The sequence below is a fragment of the Syngnathus leptorhynchus genome, chromosome 22 (assembly GCF_054491065.1).
Source record: "Syngnathus leptorhynchus isolate UIUO chromosome 22, UIUO_Slep, whole genome shotgun sequence".
Classification (NCBI taxonomy): domain Eukaryota; kingdom Metazoa; phylum Chordata; class Actinopteri; order Syngnathiformes; family Syngnathidae; genus Syngnathus; species Syngnathus leptorhynchus.
Genome location: NC_141216.1, coordinates 4,139,686 through 4,157,107, shown reverse-complemented (window position 1 = coordinate 4,157,107; position 17,422 = coordinate 4,139,686). Strand labels below are relative to the sequence as shown.

The following is a 17,422-nucleotide window of genomic DNA, read 5'->3' as shown; positions in this document are numbered from 1 at the left end:
TTGCGAGAGAGAGGGGGGGGGCGTCAAACAAATGACACTCCATTCATCCCTCGGAAGCTTTTAGCTCCCCGACACTGGAAGTGACTCAAATGCGTCGCTTCCTGCCTTCATTAATTTCTAATCCGGGAGTAGACAGATTGAAGGATACCCAGATTAAACAGCGCAGTCAGACACTCACATGTGACAAATGGCAGAGATTAAAAAGACTGAGCGCAGGTATTAATAACACACGGCGGCGCTACTCGAGTAGAACAAGGGAAGGCGGCGCCAACGGAAAGCTTCAGTTAAAAAGACAAATAAGCACACGCGTCCTTTTCTGTCAGCCACGTAGAGGTTTGGGAAAGTTGGCATTGAGAACGAGGCCTCGGTTCGTGCCCGAGGTGTGTTAGCAACTCGGCTTCAACGACTCCGACGAAAGATTCGTTCCGTTCCGCAGAGTCACGGCTCTCGTGTTTACCGAGATGCAAACCGATATGAAAAGAAACGTTAAATTTGAAAGGTATTATGGACCAAAATGGTAACGGTTGCTCTTGAGCAAAAATAATATATATATATATATATATATATATATATATATATATATATATATATATATATATATATATATATATATATATATATATATATATATAAAATCGGCTCACGGAAGCTCGGCGAGATTAAAATCTCCTTCAATGCTGTCGTGTCGTGACCTCGTCTGAGAAGGGAAATTAGATAATGATCTTCTCAAAAGAAAAACTTTTTAATGGCTCGCTCAAGTTCTTTGCTGACTGACTGACAAAGTTCAATAACGGCTTGTTAACACAAATCTATGTGTGCGTTGGTGTGTGTTTGTGGCTTGATTGGCTTTAACGTTTGGAGCCTTCCTCATTTTCTGGCAGCTATCTACATTAGCATTCATCTTCATTCAATTTCATCGTGACCATTTGCGCTAAATGTACACTCGTTCATCGTCAAGATCGAGGAATGGGGGAAGGAAAAAAAAAAGAGAAGAGCCAGAGAGCAGAAACGGACCAACTGTTGCCTCGGCTCTTGTTGCTCATTAGCCAGTCAAATATTCCCTGTCAGTTTGAGCGGCGATTAACAATTGAAATGACTTTGGCGTCTCAAGATGGCCGCCGTACCCCGAGGTCTAGTTAACAAGCCCATTATTACAGAAAAGAATTAGCGGAGAAAATTGAAAATTGCCATCGGGGAAATGGTCGCTTTCGGAATTCCACGAGCCTCTCCAGGAATTGATTCGTACGACGCCGCCACGGACGAGACGTCATCGTTTTAAGATGCTCGGGAAAGTACATTTGGTGTCGCTCAGACAAAATGACAAAGCCGAGCAGTCGACTGCCGGAAACTCCCCGGTGCCGAAAGTTACCTCTCTTTGTACACTTTTTTTTTTTTTTCCAGGGGAGTAACAAGTTCCACAACTGTCTGGTGACACACTTTCATCACCTTTCATCCAAGTTGCAGCCACCACACCGGGACGTATTTATAATGCCGAGCCCACAGGCCATGAGGCCAACGAGTCCGAGCGTGTGCACACACAACAAAACTTGCTGACCGAGTTACGACATTGCTATAAGTTGGGGTCGGGGTTTTGGAGCCGGGCTTTGGATTAGGCTTCCTTCACAAGCGCACCTTGGTGTGAGCCTAATTGCCCAAGTCAAAGTACAAAAATCCACATCAGCGTATCCCGAGTCGCCCTCGTCGGAGAACCGTCAAGCTGCATTTGCGGCCGCTTTCTTCACCGGGCCGGGCCGGGCTGTGTTTTATTCATGGCCGGCGCCCTGACCCCGCACGGCTCCTGTTCTGACAAATCACTTCTGATTAAGACAGATCTCCGTTAGTCGACCACTCAACTTGGCCTATTCATCATTCTGGGTTCTCCTCCTCCCTCGACCCCTCGCTCCCCCGCCGGATCGTTTGCCTGTCTGTCAGACCGAAGCGCGGTGCGCCGGAGAAATTTCCAACGCCGCTTTAAACGGCTGATTATGGACAATTGGCGGGACGGCGCCGAGAAGTAAGGTGGTCTTAAGATGCCACTTTAATGGGTATAAATGAGCGGACCGGGCCGGCGGCAGAACGGCGGCTAATAGACGCATTTGTTTAAAAATGAGCAAAGGGGTAGAAAATTGAAAGCTGCATTTGTGCACCGCCCCTCCCTTTCTGTTTCAAAGTCTCGACGCGTCCAATTTACATTTGCATTATTGAAGTCACTCTGGCTCGCTTGTAAAGCAACTTCCTCTGCCGCTCATATTTAATAGTTTGTGTGACACGCAATATTTACAATCACCAAAGCAAAAAAAGGGAAAAAAAGGGAAAGTCCTCACAATGAAAATTAACGTGAACAGCGACCGGTGCTGAAAGAACGGTCAGCTTAAATCCCGCGGACTTAATCGAACGCTTCTTACTCAAGCATCCAAATGAAAACAAATGGACTTAAAGTGCTTGGGGCGTGACAAAGTGCGAGTTTTTTGTTTTGTTTTTGAGGTCGTCAATTAAAAAAAGAGGACAAGAAAAATTGAACAGACAGCCAATACTGCTGAGCTGACCTATTCATTCCTTTTTCCAGCGTTGAGAAAATGATTTTTCAATTAAACTGGAAAATTAAGGTGACCTGTGCAAAAACCACAAATCACAATCTGACACTTTGCAAAAAGTTTGCCAATTTGTCGGCAAAGTGGACCCGGCGAGAGACGTGTTTCCGGGCAGGAAAAAAAAAAAAAAAGTCAAACTTGCCATTCATTTCCAACAGTTTAAGAGCGCTAATCGTGGCATTAGCATTGATTAAAGGCTTGGGCGTCTTTAATCAAGTGAGTTGACGGGCAGATCAAAGAAGCAAACGCAGCATTTCTTGCCTTTCAATTACGTGTACAACATCACACCTCGGGCACGCTCGCCTCCCCTCCCCTCCCTGCCCATCCTCTCAAACTGCAAAAGGAGATCTAACCCTCCAAAAACACTTCATTAGCCAATCAAATGCGGGTAAGCAGGCGGGCGGTTTCTGATTAGCGAGGATTCGCCGTCTTCTCCGCTAACTTGGAAGACCTTCATTAGGCTAGTCATAAACGGGACGCGGCATCAAGCTCCTTTGCATCTTTACCTCAACCGCTGCTGATTACATAAATCGACCAAATAGCTCGTTCATGTGCCCGCCCACGTGAAGGAGCTGACCAAAGACAAGTTCCAAAAGTTGTGTGTGGCTGTCAGTTTTGCATTTGTACTGAGGGGGAAAAATGCAATCCAATTTGTGATGTTGAGGAAGCCACATTGACCGTGAATGGAGGACAAAAGGCACAAAGTTTGTCTTTGACTTGAGGGGGTGGGGGGTGGGGGGGGGGGAAGCAACGCCAATGGTACGCTCTCAGGACAAGAATGGCGCTATTATGCACGGCGGCCTGGCGACATCCCGCGCCTCATTTAACGGCGAGTCAGCGAGCGAGGGTCTGCATCTTAAAGGACGATTGTCATCCGCCGCTGTGAATACGCCGTGTGGCACCGCATGTGAGGGTGTTTCAAAACACTTGTGTACAGCGTGCAGGGTTTTTCTTCTGCCTCCCTTTCTTTTTTTCTCGCTCTCACTTTTTGTATCTGAAAGCCGTGTGCGCAAGACGAGAATGACTGTACGGTACATAGAAGAGGACGTACACAATAGCGGAGCTCTGACGGCCACGATATATATATAAATAAAATAAAAAAAGTTTATTTATTGTGTCATCCCTTAAAGACAACTAATGCTCTTTTAAATTCCATCATTTTCAGTCTATTTGAGAATGACAATGCATTTGTAAAAATCAATTTTCCGGTTTCCGCAGCATAAATGCCGAGCCGGCAGATTTACAACAATAAAAATCCTGCAGCTCGCCATGCAAATCTTCCTTTCCGAGATGAGCACGCGCCGTTTTTGATTGAGGCTGACACTTGACAGCCCGGCCCGGGGTCTCGGCCCGGCACGCCACGGCGTACCCCGGGGGCCGTCAACCCGGCCCCCCCGCACGTCGGTCACCGGGGCTAACGAAGGGTCGGCGGAGCCCGCTTAGCCATTCAAGCTCATCCGTCGGCCGGATGTGTACGCAGCTCCCCGAGAGAGCCTTTGCGAAACAAGTGTCAAAAGCTAAGGAGACGCTTTGTACCTGGGAGGTATATTAATGCTCGCATAGCCTGGCTTGCTGCACAAGGGAAGAAAAAAAAAAAAAAAAAAGCCTTTGTCCTCCAAGAAGATGAAGGACAAAGCCTGAGACAACTTTGGAGGATGTTAACGTGGATGGAACAAAATGAGGGAAAAATAGCTGTAGTCGATTCTGCCGCTAAGCTAACACGGGGGACCCGCCGAAAACAGTGCACAGAACGGGTCTTGACACCGACAAAATGTACGAAAACATTTCATTTTGACATCTTGTAAAAGAAAAAGGCACACGGGCCTGCCTGCGTGATATATTTTCAATCTTTCCAAGCTGAAATTAGCCGGGATTTTTTAAGATCAGGGAGTGTTTTTTAAGCTATGAAAAATGGATTAAATGAAGAGGAAGTCTGGCCTTAATGAGCTCCCTGGGCTACGGAGCAGCAGGGACGAGGCCAGCCTTTGAGGAAGAAGCGGGGCAGCGGGGGCCCGTGCCGTGCCGTGCCCAAAGTCTGCCAGCTTCTGCCAATGGCACAGACGGCACCTGGGCAAGGCCTTCGGTGCCCGAAAGGGGCCAGGACCGACTTTTGCGTCCAATCGGGAAACTTTGCTCCGAGTTGGACTTTTGGAAGAGCGCGTTGAGTTGTCATCAGTCCGTGATAAAAACAAAGTGACACCATCTTTTTCAGAAGAGCATAAAAAAAAAAAAACGCAGGTTCATCGGCGTAATTGCGACCAAGCAGCGGCTGTCAGCTTTCTCGGTTGCAGTCTCCATCGGCAAAGTTAACGGAGAATAACGAGCCGGGCCAGTTGCCGGATCTATTGGGTGTCAATGGGAATTGCCTGTCTGGACGTTGACAAATGACCCATCTCGGCAAGATGACAGTCGCCGGCTGCCGCGCTGACAGCTCGATACAGTGCAGTGCGGGCGGAAGGCATCAGTAGGAAACGGCAGCCACATGACTGTGACAAACACAAAATCAGGTATTTCAAAAAAAAAAAAAAAGTCATCACTTGACAGCGTCCGAAACTCTATACGGCAAAGATACGAAAAACAAGTAGCCTAAAAAAACTCAACTTAAAATAAGTAGCCCGGAAGTTTCCTAGGCCCCAAAAAGTCAGCACCCTTGTTAAAAAGGTAACTGACCCCGGACCAACACCGAAGTGTAAATAAAATTAGCGGTTGAAATATTCCATTTCACTCCCAACACCGGTCAGAGTTGGCATCAAGTCAGGTTTACTTGAAGAGAGAGGATGGCAACACAGGTCATGGAGAAAAAAAAAATCCCCCGGCTACATAATAGCGTGACGGCACAAGAACGTCATGTTTCATGGATAGTCGCTCTCCCCCCCCAAAAAATACACATATTCATAAAGCGGGAGGCGGTACACAAGTGCGAGTGGCGTAGGAAAACCAAAAGCGATGCATGCGAGTGTGTTTGGAGCAAGTCCCAATAGTGACCTCCATTCCTCATCTCCAGGGCATAAATAAACATGTGTGCGCAAGCACGCCGGTGGATTATAATCACAGAGAGAAAAGGGGAATCAAATTTATTCCGCAACGGCCATTAATATTTCAGGCCCGTTACTGTAGCCCGTGTGAGAGAGCATGAATGATTAATTTAGACATCACCTCTGTCACAAGCCCTTACCGGGCCAAGCTAGCACAGCGGCGCTAAACAAAAGGGGGGCTACCCCAATGTTTCTCGCCGTTGTTGTCGCTTGCTCGGGTTTGGATGCGCTTTCGTCTGCCAAGACGAAAGGGAGGACTGCCAAGGGGGGAGCGAGGTGTTGTGTTGTTGGACAAGTTGGCCGCCTTTGTGCTTTTAAGGCTTTTCTTACAGCGCGGTGACCTTAAAAGTCGCGGGTATCCAGAGGATACAGTCACCGTGGCTGTCGCTAGCTTCAAGCCATCAAAAGTCGGAGCACCTTTCGGGCTTCCTGTTGAGAACCCGTGCTGAGCTGTCTTGAAAAATCTGGGCAATGGAATTAACTACCGTTGACCTTCCGGGATGTAGCGTAAATCAATGCGGATCTCCGGATTCATTGTAAAGTGTGATGAAAGCACAAAGCCGACGTAACTGTTCAATTAGACCATCAATAGCGCGTTAGCGCCCTCACGTCAATGGCGGCCGGCGGATGGCGAGCAGCCTCGCATCGATGCGAGATGACTTTGCCCGCCTGTGCATGTGCGTGGCTTTTTTGGGATTTGTGGCGTGACGCTTGTCTGACAAGTGGAGATCACAAGCAAGCGGCATCCATCTTACGGGCCTGTGATGCCGCCGCTACCATCTCCGAGGCCCGAGGAGGGGTTCGTCAAATTCAGCCGCTCTACTGTACGCACGCAATTTCGACGATGGGATCGTAATCGGATCGTAATTCAAAACAAGAAAGCCGATTAAGTACGTTTAATTGGGCGTGGTGGCGGGCAATACAAGGAGGCTACCTGCAGAGATCCTGGTGGGGGTGGGGGAGAAGGTTGGGGGGGGGGGGGGATCAAGGCTGCATGACACTGATGGGATGTGTTGGCACATGCCCTCAGGTGCTTTTGGTGTGGTTGTCATTTTGTTGTTTTTCCTCCATCACTGTCATAGCATTCAAATGAAAAAAAAAAAAAGAACGTTCCATAAATAAATAAGGAATGCACACAACAAGATGGATTGATGAGCTGTGATGTTTTGGGTAGTTTGGACAAAGTTGTTGACAGGCACTTTTCTCTCTCTTGGGAAATTGTCACAGAAAAGGGAAGACAAAAAAAAAAAGAGCTGGCTAAGAAAACTTGTGTTCCGCTTTTTCCACATGCTGCAAAAACCCGGGTAATTACCGCCGTGACCCGTGACACGGGGGTCAAACTCGAGGCCCGTGGGCCAGATTGGGACCACCGCACCATTTCTTTGCAGACTCTTGGAAAGATTTTATTCCTTCAAAACACGAGGAGAAAAAAAACTCATAAGATTGGGAAATTAACATAATAAAAGATTACATATGGATGTTATTTCTCAACTCGTGGCTTACGGGACTTTCAGAGGTCAATATGCATCTGAAAAACTTTCCCCGGTTGGAAGAGGAGAAAAAAAACAAAACTGCGTAGGACTTGAAAGCGGCGTCAACTTCCCGACTCTGTTGGCTATAGTCTCTAACGGCAGTCGCGGATCGATACGTAACTGTACATATAGCGCAAGTGGAACAAGCCCTGTCAAAGGTCACTCCTTTTTTTTTTCTCCACGCTTGCCTCGGTATGAGGAGGAGGTGGAAGAGAAGATGGAGGCGAAAGACATGAGAGCCAAGAAAGACAAACCCGGGCAAAAAAAAACAAAAAAAAAACAAGATCCCGGCTCTTGTAGTCGCGGAACCGGGCGCTTAATGGGCTTTGACGTGATCGCCGGAAGGCCAAAGAGAGGAGGAGGGGGCGGGGCCGCGTCAATAGCGCTGCGCGAGAGCGGCCGGGGGGAGCTCGCAGCGGCGGCTCGGGCCAAGTCCCTGGTACGAGCAGAGGCCGGGGGCCTGACCGCTAATCATTAGAAAGTCAATGAGTTCTTGAGCGCTCGCAGCCACTCTGGTTATCCCGTGGATATACAAATGTATACAGAGAAATTCACCTGCCAACGGAATACGGCGTGGATAGCTGCGGCGCTACTGCGAGACAATTTTGCTCGCATGCGCTTTCTCTGATATGTTGCCAGCATTCTTGGTATGTCAGATAAATATGTACAACGAGCCGTCACCGATTAGAGGATGAGTTGCTAACGTTAGCAACCGATGCCTAGCAAAACTGGCAAACCTTGAAGGAATTCTAATCACTGCCACAGGTCCAAGATCGGAAAGAGTTATCGCTTTTTTGATGTTGCGGCTCGAGTATGACTATTAACCGCGGACCCTTCTCGTACCAGACATCGGCCTCTCCGGAGACGTGGGGACTAAGCTGCCCCCCCTGTTACCTCACCCCCGGACCCCCATGCATTTTTTAAAAGTCTCAAACTCATACTGACACGTAGCCCACCGACTGGACTACATAATGAGACATGTCGACATTTAAATTAAAATGGAGACTGGCAAGTAGTAGACGTCAAGACCACATGGACTGACGTTTGGAGGAATCCAGACCAAGTCTTGACCAATACTGTGGATGACCCAGTCAAGACCGCTGAGGATTGCAAGACCAACATTTCAAGCCATTGAGATAAAGTCAGGACCAAGAACTTAAGAGTGAGCAAAATCCACAGTTTGAGGAGTGGTAAAGTCAAGACTAAGACAAGACCCGAACTTTGATCTGAGACTTTGGAGTATTCCAGACCAAGGCATGACCATGACTTAGATGAATCCAGGCCAGGTGAAGACTTAAGACTTTGCTTTCCCCAAAGCCTGCATTGATCCAAGTTTATTTTGTGTTTCAGGGCCTCATCTATTAGTTGTAAAAAGCTCATTTGGCCCTTGAGCTCAACCATGTTCCCTCCCCAACAGTCATATTTGCAATCTGCTATTGGACTAATGAATCCCAGGGTAATGGCTACTTGTATTGTGTTTTGTACATCTTGTACATTCAAGCATATGCAACACCCTAAATCCAAATTGCGCCCAATCAATATCCTCCAAGCTGCCTAGCCTTCCTCTGATCAATATGCACCCAACCTAAACTTTTTTTAAACCGATATTACTCCCCTGACCGTAGATCAATGGTCTATCGATTAATACGCTCAATCTTTTAAGGGCAAGATTTGGACGGACCCCATCTGGTCTGACCTGGAACAAAAACCTTTTGAAAATGCCTTGTATTTTAAGTGAACTGATTGGTCCTCTGGAAAATCAGCAAAACACTACTGGACATTTTATCATGTGGAGCTATCACACTTTGCCCAGCCCTGGGTCAGGCGCAAAAACGGGATTCTGGACATTGCTCGGTTGACAAAAACTATGACTTCTGAAGAAAGCGATGCAAGCAAAGTTGTTTAAAAAAAAAAAAAAAATGGCTTGGCTGATAAGATCAGAGGGAGGGGATCGAAAAAAACAAAAAAACAAATGAGAATAGAGTGACAGAGGGTGCGCCAGGGTGAGGGGCTGCCAGAAACTTGGGAGGGGATTGACGTTCACTGAGGCTTCTCAAAGCCACCGAGTCTCCTTTGAAGGGATTATTAACACATTTTGATTACTCTGGTCCAGTTGTCGCGGAAAATATAACCTCCATCAGGGCTGGGGAACAGGCGGTCGCAGTCCCCACCCCCCAATCACCCTCGGCTGGCCCGACTCAAAGCCGGCCGCTAATTACCACCTCAGACGTCGCGGAGAATAGACGAACACCTTATTAGTCTCACAGACACACGTCAGTGTGTCAGCCGTGACCTGCCTTAGCAATAATAGAAGAGCTGGAGTTTAGCTCAAACTTTGGTGTGGTGGGAAGTTCAATGAGGGAGCAATTTTGATACTCCGGCTGGTCGATTTGGATCCCAAGAAGAGTGGTCACAAATAAACGAATCTATCAAATCAATGAATCACAAGCGACCTAAGTGATATCGGCCTATGCAGCTTTCTGCTGTTAAAACAACACGAAAAAGACGCTAACGAGATTTGAGTCGGGGAAAGGCATCCACCACAACAACAGCAACGTTGAAAAAGAAAGGTGACTTTCAATCGGCTTTTGATAATGAGCACAGCTAATGCTCACTTTGTAGACGATCTGCAATCCCGCGTGTGAAATGTATCGTCATAAACACGCCAAAGTGAGCAAAGAGGGGGGAGGGGGGGGGAGCTGTTTTGGAGAGTTCTGTACACACGGTTTGAGGACGGGGCCAACAAAGTCAACATCAAAAAGGTCCGGAATGCGAGAGGTAAAAGTAGGCCAGGCCACAGCCAGAGAGAGAAGATGCAGAGGATAGTGAGAGAGGCAGTGCGAATGTAGAAGGGCTCAGTCCCAAGCTGGGAGGAGCTCAGGTGCGAGTTATGAGGAGGCACCTTCTGTTCATGGCTCTGAGGCCCTGCGGTGGATAGAAGAGGGGCCCGGACAGACACGGGTTCCTCGTGTTTGGCCCAAATAATCCAGGTGGCTCAAGACGCACGCCCCTGTCGCGTCACGCCACTTCAGACCACAAAACCCTAAGACCCCGTGGAAATACTCAAAACTGACAGAAAAGATCATGTGAATTGATTCATTGAAAGAAAAATAATGAGGAATCAGATCAAGATCAAGTCAGGATCAAGTTTTTGCGACCTACAGATGAAGTAAAGAATTAAAGAGGTCCAGAAGGAATCATGTCAAGACAAATACTTTGATGATTCGTAGATGAGACCAAATCAAGACCGAGCAGGGTTCAAGATTTGAAGGCACTCAAAATGAGGTAAGACCTTTAGGAGTCCAGACTGGAATGTTGGAACCAAACATTGCCAAGTTCAAAAAGAGTCAAAACCAAGACAGGACAAAGTCAAAAACACAATTGAGAGTCATCCAGACAAGTGAAGCCTTTCAAGTATCCAGACCGAGTCAAAACCAATATTCAGGAATGATTCGATTCATAAATTTAAACAAATGTGATAGGCGCCATACGCCCACCCGAAATACATCTCATTGATGGACATTCAACACCACGAATGACTAATGACCTGCGTCTCTCTGATGATCATCTTGGCAGAACTACCGCCAAAAAAAAAAAAAAAAATCACAACTCCTCTCTGTGCAAGAATATGTTCAAACCAGTCAAATCAATTAGATCAAAGACGGAGTTGACGCATGGAGACTTGTTAAGTTAACTGAAGGTAAGGTGCCAGAGTCGTTTGCCCTCACTCGCGGTCGCCGCAGTCAGTCTAAATTGGGAGCAAAGGCTTCGCCGGTGAAAAGGCTGAACCTGTCACAGAGGACTACAGCGAACCCTCGTTTATCATGGGGGTACCTTCCAAGATCCCCCCGGATTAGGACAAAAACAAAAACGTGACATAGGGACTATAACAACCCCCAAAAAGCCATCAAAACAATGACTCAATAGCTACCATGTAGCAGAAGCGTGAAAGACGAGCCGTGAATGTCATTGTCGAGAAAAAAAAAAAATAGCAGATTTTAATCAGCATCATGTCTTCTGTGTGAACGCAAGCGTGTGTGTGTGTGTGTGTGTGTGTGTGTCAAGGCATTTGCCTTTGCTCTGCATTTGCATGAATTCCTTTAATAAGAATTGTGCACAGAGCTGCTGGTTAAGGCCTAAACGTCGAAAGAGCTCATTAAAACCTGCACAACACGCAACTTCAAGCGCAGGAAGTGAGAGGAAAATTGGCAAGCAACGCCACGGACCGCAGAAACGTCCACGCCGGATAACGTGTGCAGTTTGGAGCTCGGTGAGGACGTTTGCATAATTTATCTTTGATTGTCGGCCACTGTTGGATCCCCCTGGTCATACGCGTCCAAAACGGACAAGGTGCATTTTCTTGGTCAGGATTTTGATGTTTATGGAAAATAGGTGGATTTAAACACTAATTAGAGCAGATACTCGAATATATTCTTCCATTAAGAAACGGACTCGGTGATAAGTTGAACACAAGCTCAGAAGATCCTAAAGAGACCAGACCAAATCAAGACCAACACTAAGGAATGTAGACCAAGTCAAGACTTGAGGCCATGTAAAGATCAAGATTTTAAGGAGTCCAGATCAAATCAAGACCGAGACTAGGAGTTCAGAGCAAGTCAAGACCAAGATTTTGAGGATCTGAAGGCAAGACCAAGACTTGAGACCAACTCAATATGACGAGATTAAGCAGTGGAGACTTGACACTATGTGGTAAACCACCTGGAGCGGAAGTCGGAGCTGTTGGACATTATTCGCTAGGCCACACCCCCTTAAAGAAAAGTTGAAGGTAACACGTGAAGAATTTTTTTTAGAAATGCATGCTCTTCATTGGATCATTACGATTCACTGTCGGTGGGTTTCCCAGGAATGAATTAGAGCAGGCGAGAAAAAAAAAAAAACACGAGCTTGAAGCAGCAACATTCCAAAGTCTCCATCAATTTGGTGTGTTGCCATTAGGACACGCACGTTGGCATCAAAGTGCGAGCAGGTCCAGACCAAACGAGGGGTCCCTTAGGCCACCTTAGCCAGTCCTTCACAAGTACACTTAAAAAGGCAGGCGGCCGTCGAGTACGCGGCGGTTGGCCTCCATTGATGCCCGTCTAACCCGAGATCAGAGTCGCGCTCGGGGAAGAACCGAGCCGATCGGCCCCGCCGCTACCCGAGCGCCGCGCACATCAACCCTTCAGGATTAGCGCGCCGCGCGTATCACGCGGCGAGCCGCCGACTGATGTGAGCGTCGGGGACCATGTCGGCCACTTAGCCGGCCTTTTCTACCTGCTAGTCAACACTCAAAGTTGACACCGCAGCGATTAGAGCGCAGGACACAGGAGGACCTATTTTCTTTTCTTTTTTGCTTGCCTGCTCCAGAATGAGCATATCATTCTAGGACACAGGTGCTAATGTATTAGCGTACCGTTAGTACAAAAGCACAAGCGGATGGATGAAGAACTACTTTCTTTCTTTTCGCCTTCTCTTTTTAGGAACTTGGGCTCACACAGCCGACCAAACGATTATTGTGTGTGTGTGTGTGGGTCCCCTCCGGCATTTTCTGTCGAGAGCAAACGGCGCCGCTTTCTACGGCAGCTCAAGGGCGCAGCCTGTCTACCAAAGAAAAGAATGCAGCAGAGGAAGAAATAGTGCTTGGCTTTCAAAGTGCATTCTTGAAAGCTTCTGCTTCTGTTCCGTTGGACAAATACAGAAGGCACGTAAACAAGTGTCGTTTTGTTGTCGTAAGACTTGGCCGCCCGATGTGCTCGGGTGGCAGTTACCGCCCCCCCTGGACAAATGTGATTGTGTCTAATATGGCAAGTTTGCCTTCTCAAAGCGAGACTGCCATTCTTGCGTGACGCGCCCGAGCAGCGGCGGCGAAGCACACCAAAGGTTAGCGCCTTTCCCAAGACAAAAAAAAACCCTGGCAAGGCAACGCTAGTTTTCTTCTGTTTGCTTAGATGATGACAAACAATTTTATCTTCTAAGTGTGCGACTCAAGCTGAGTGACTCACTCAACCGTGGAGCACCGCTAAGGTTGAGGCCCACCTCCAAGACAAAAGCTTTGTCTTTTTTTTTTTTTGCCCTACCGCGGCAACAACAGTTTTGCTAGCATTGTGGGCAAATACTTTTGTCTCGTAAAAGTTGCATGAGTGAGGCGCTGGAGCGGCAGCCTCCGAAGGTTAGCACTCTTCGCAGTGACAAAAAGCTTTTTGTTACTTTTGCCACTGAAAGCATACGAGGAGCAAAAAGCTCGACGTTTTTCTCGTATACGGCCGGCTCTGCTCGTCGTGATGCGCTGGAGTAGCGCCCGCCGAGCGCTTCTAAGGTCGGCGCCCCCCCCACCCACTGCCAGGCAGATGGGCTAAGCAGCCGATATCCCGGCCGGGCTTCGTTTCATGTCGCCCGGGCGCCTTAAAGGGCCGGCCAGCCCGTCTGATGGCCACCGGGACGGCTAAAGGAGGACGCTCCTTTGACACGGACGAGGGGGGCCTGGGGGTCCCGTAGAGGACAGATGGAGACGGTTAATGCGCCTGGCCGTGTTTGCAGGATAATTGCGCTTCACAAGACGCAGAGATGAAGAAGCAGCTAATGGCGCACGTCAAAGATTGAGATGCGTTTTCTTTAGCGGGACTTCCTGGAGGCTTTTTAACATCACAGATGCTGCAGCATCTGCTGCATCTTTTTTTTTTTTTTTTTACATCTCAAAATGTGAGAAATAGGAGGCGATCCGCTGCTTACACAACACTAAAGATTGATGGCTAAAGAACAAAATGGCTGCTTGCAAAACAAGGATGTTTTTGTTTACATGGAGTTGCTTATTTATTTATGAATCCTGCACACTGGTCTAAATATTGACAGTAACTGGCATTTAGAACTTGGTATCATCTATATAGAAGGTTGATATTAATGCAAGAGCTATATGGGGGGGAAAAACACACTATAAAATATTTTTTTTAGGAGAGGGGAACTAATCAAAGAAATACAACATTCGTCTCAATTTAACATTTTTATATTTACATTATGTAACGTGAAATTTGAATTGTATGTTTGCTTATTTACTTAGATTTTTTGGACTAGGGACAAAGTGACATCAAAACTTTAGTTAAATTTACAAGTCTTCTGTCATTTCCTTTTTAAGATGAAACACTATCATTGAGATATAAAATATTTATGGTCAAAATAATTACCTTTCTGATGTATACAAGTAAAAAGAAAACTAAAATGTTGAACGTGGTCATTCAAGTCAGGTCAATTTTTGGCCAAGGGTAAAATTTGATATCTTAAAACCCGCAGAGGAATTGCTCACAAAATAAAATCATTTGAGCCAGATAATCTAAAATAAAAAAAAAACATTTGTTTCACAAATGTCATATTGACTCGGAGGAATGAATTGAATGGAAAATAACGTCGAGGTCACGCCTGCACGTTACGAATAAAAACACACAAGGAAGGCTGATGTTTGGTCAAGTTCCAGTTTTTTGTTTGTTCTGCAAAAAATGTCAAAATCTCACAATCGCGTTACGTTTTTACGTGATTTCTTTCTCTCTCTCTCTCTCTCTCTCTCGCACGGTTCTCCCTTGCCGTTATATATATTTTTTTGTCTTAAATATTGCGGCGGCAGGCGCCTCAGATGTAGCGGCCCTTTAAAGCGCCCGTGGGGGGGCTCAGAGTCCTCGCTTTTGTCTTCCATTTCCTTCTGAAAGCGCTTTTCTTGAACCCTGCGCCGCTCTTCACAGTTGTTGTCTCGGCTCTCTGCTCGCTGTGTGGCTCTTTCTTTTTTCCTACGACCAACAAACCCCCCCCCTCCACCCCAAGCCCACCACCCACCCTCCCTCCCTCCCTCCTCCAGCTCTCTCCGTGTCAGCCGGAGGTCAATGCTACACTTTTTCTTCAGCATGCAACAAGGCCAAGAGAGAAGTGTGTGTGTGTAGGTGTATGTGTATGGTGTGTGTGTATGGTGTGTGTGTGTGTGTGTGGGGGGGGGGGGGTCTTTTTAGTCACTGTAGCCTATAAATAGCAAACTATATCTGCTTATTTCCAAGACGCAGGTTTGAGTGAGCAGGTGTACTTTTGATCCAACTGGCATTTATTCTGATTGTTGTTGTTTTTTAATCCTGCATTTTACAACTTTAGATAATTAAATACCTCCATGTCAAATGTTTTTATTCCTGAGAAACAATGTCACAGGAGGGTCAAAAAAAGAAGAGCTTTTTTTTTTCTTTCTAACTTTTGTGCCACATGCTATTTATTAGAATTCATACAGAGTTATTTCCTGAGCACATTGACTGTTTATTCTCTGTATTCCACATTGTGCTTTGCATATTCCGACGAGCTCTCTTTTCATTCGTCTGTTTAAAAAAAAAAAAAAAAAGGGACACTCCTTGCGGTATAGCATAATAAATGATTCCTTCGCAACACCGCCACAATGTAGCATTGTGCGTTCACACGGAATACGGCGTCATTTGATAATTGTTAGATTAGTGGCGCCCACAGCCGGGATGTAAATATTTCACAGCTTGGAGGAAAGGAGGCCTCAGAAAAAAAAAATGTTTTGAAGGAGGAGGAGGAGGGAGGGGGGGTGTTAGGGGGGGCAAGTGTGTTTTTCTTCAAATTTAGTTAACTCTATTTCCTGAATGTAAATGCTTCAGCTCTTTAAAAAAAATAAAAATAAATCCAGTGGCGGCTGTGCTGTTTATCGGCGGATGAAAGGCAACGCTGTAATTATTCCCCCCACCAGCAACAAAATGCCCCCCCTCCTACCTAATCGGACTTTGTCAGCAAGGCGTCTTATCGAGAAGAGGAAAATGACACCGATGCTATCGAGGAGGCCCGGAGTCGGCGCCCGCGGCGCTCGTCCCCCACGCCAATCACGGGCTTGAGCCTCGGCCCCCGCCGTATCTAGCGCCGCCACAAACGGCCGACGCGGGCTTCTTTTTTTTTTCATGTAGACTTCAAAAAACAGTCGCCAGTCATTAAAATTGCAGCCGCGTCGCTTCTTTTTCGGCGGCGGTAGGGATCAGCCGCGGCGAAAATGGGATGTGGGACGAGGAGAGCGGTTAAACGTGTTAATTCTGTCCTCACATGTTGACGGCTTAATTTTAATCTGTTTGAGGAGGAAGGGGCGGCCGGCGATCGGAAAGGGGGCGCAAAGGGCAACGAGAAAGCCGAGGGCCGCAATAAACCGCCATTATCTCGGACGGAGCCGGTCCGTGGGGATTTAGAGGCAAAAAAAATTGTTTACGCTTCAACTGCGCTAGCTAGCTAAGGTGCCGCCGGACAAAAGACCTTGGGTACACAAAAGGCCAGCGAGCATACGGAGCCCTCAACGGGACGGCGAGAGCTGAATCAACACACTCCGGCTTGGCCCAAAATCCCCAATGGCAATTCACCTTTTTACAATGTTTGGAAACAACACAAATTTCCGTGACAAAAACTTTCCTTTTTTTTTTGGTTTGGGGAACATTTGTGGCAAATTTTTAACACCCAGTGTCGGCATGAGGCCCTTGTTATTCGCAATTTTTTTTTAAATCAGATCTATCAATTATTTGGAGAAGTTTAGCAAACCTATTGTGTTTGATATTATTTTTATTAATCATATAATAAGGGGCTTGCGCATTACAGAAGACAAGCACAAATTGTGGAAATGCCCTATTTATTTGTCTTTTTTTAAGTTCTGGAACAATTCGGTGTGGCGCCGACTCATCGGACCCCGCCCGCCTTGCTCGTCTAATCGCGCCGCAGCCCCAAATCAAAGCGCTTTAAAACAAGTCGGTGCGGCCTTTAATAGCATCGTCACATCATCACAGCGTCCTCGCGCGGGCTCGCTTAGCTTAGCCTCTGCCGCTGCCACTTTGTTGCTCGCTTCAATGATTTATAACCGGAAAAAAAATCAAGAGAGAGTGAGTAGAAAAGGAGGCCAGAAAGAACCAAAGTGTGGGCTGCCTCCACTCACAAGCCCGATTGTGAATCGCTGGCACCTTTGATTGACAAGCTCCAATCAGTTTATCTGCCATCCTAATAAAGTAGCTGGCCCGCGGTGCACCCAACCTGACACTTTTGTTTTTTTCCGGGCACCCCAGAGGCCCCAAAGCCCGAACCGCTTCTTATCGAAACATGAGTGAAATCAATCCCTAATGAGCTGTGTTGCCTTGTTTTGATTCCTGTCGCTCACCATTTTCGGATCTGCCTTTGTCTCCCTCGTCATTTTTGCCGTATCATCATTGCCGTATTTAAAAAGAGATTTCATTTATTTACATTCCTCATAATTATCACA

General features: G+C 46.9%; 1 protein-coding gene across 2 annotated transcripts in view; it reads right to left on the bottom strand.

Moving 5' to 3' along the window:
* vti1a (vesicle transport through interaction with t-SNAREs 1A) overlaps positions 1 to 17,422 on the bottom strand; it is a 49,796-nt gene that overhangs the window by 12,785 nt on the left and 19,589 nt on the right. The gene's annotated exons all lie outside the window — the stretch shown is intronic.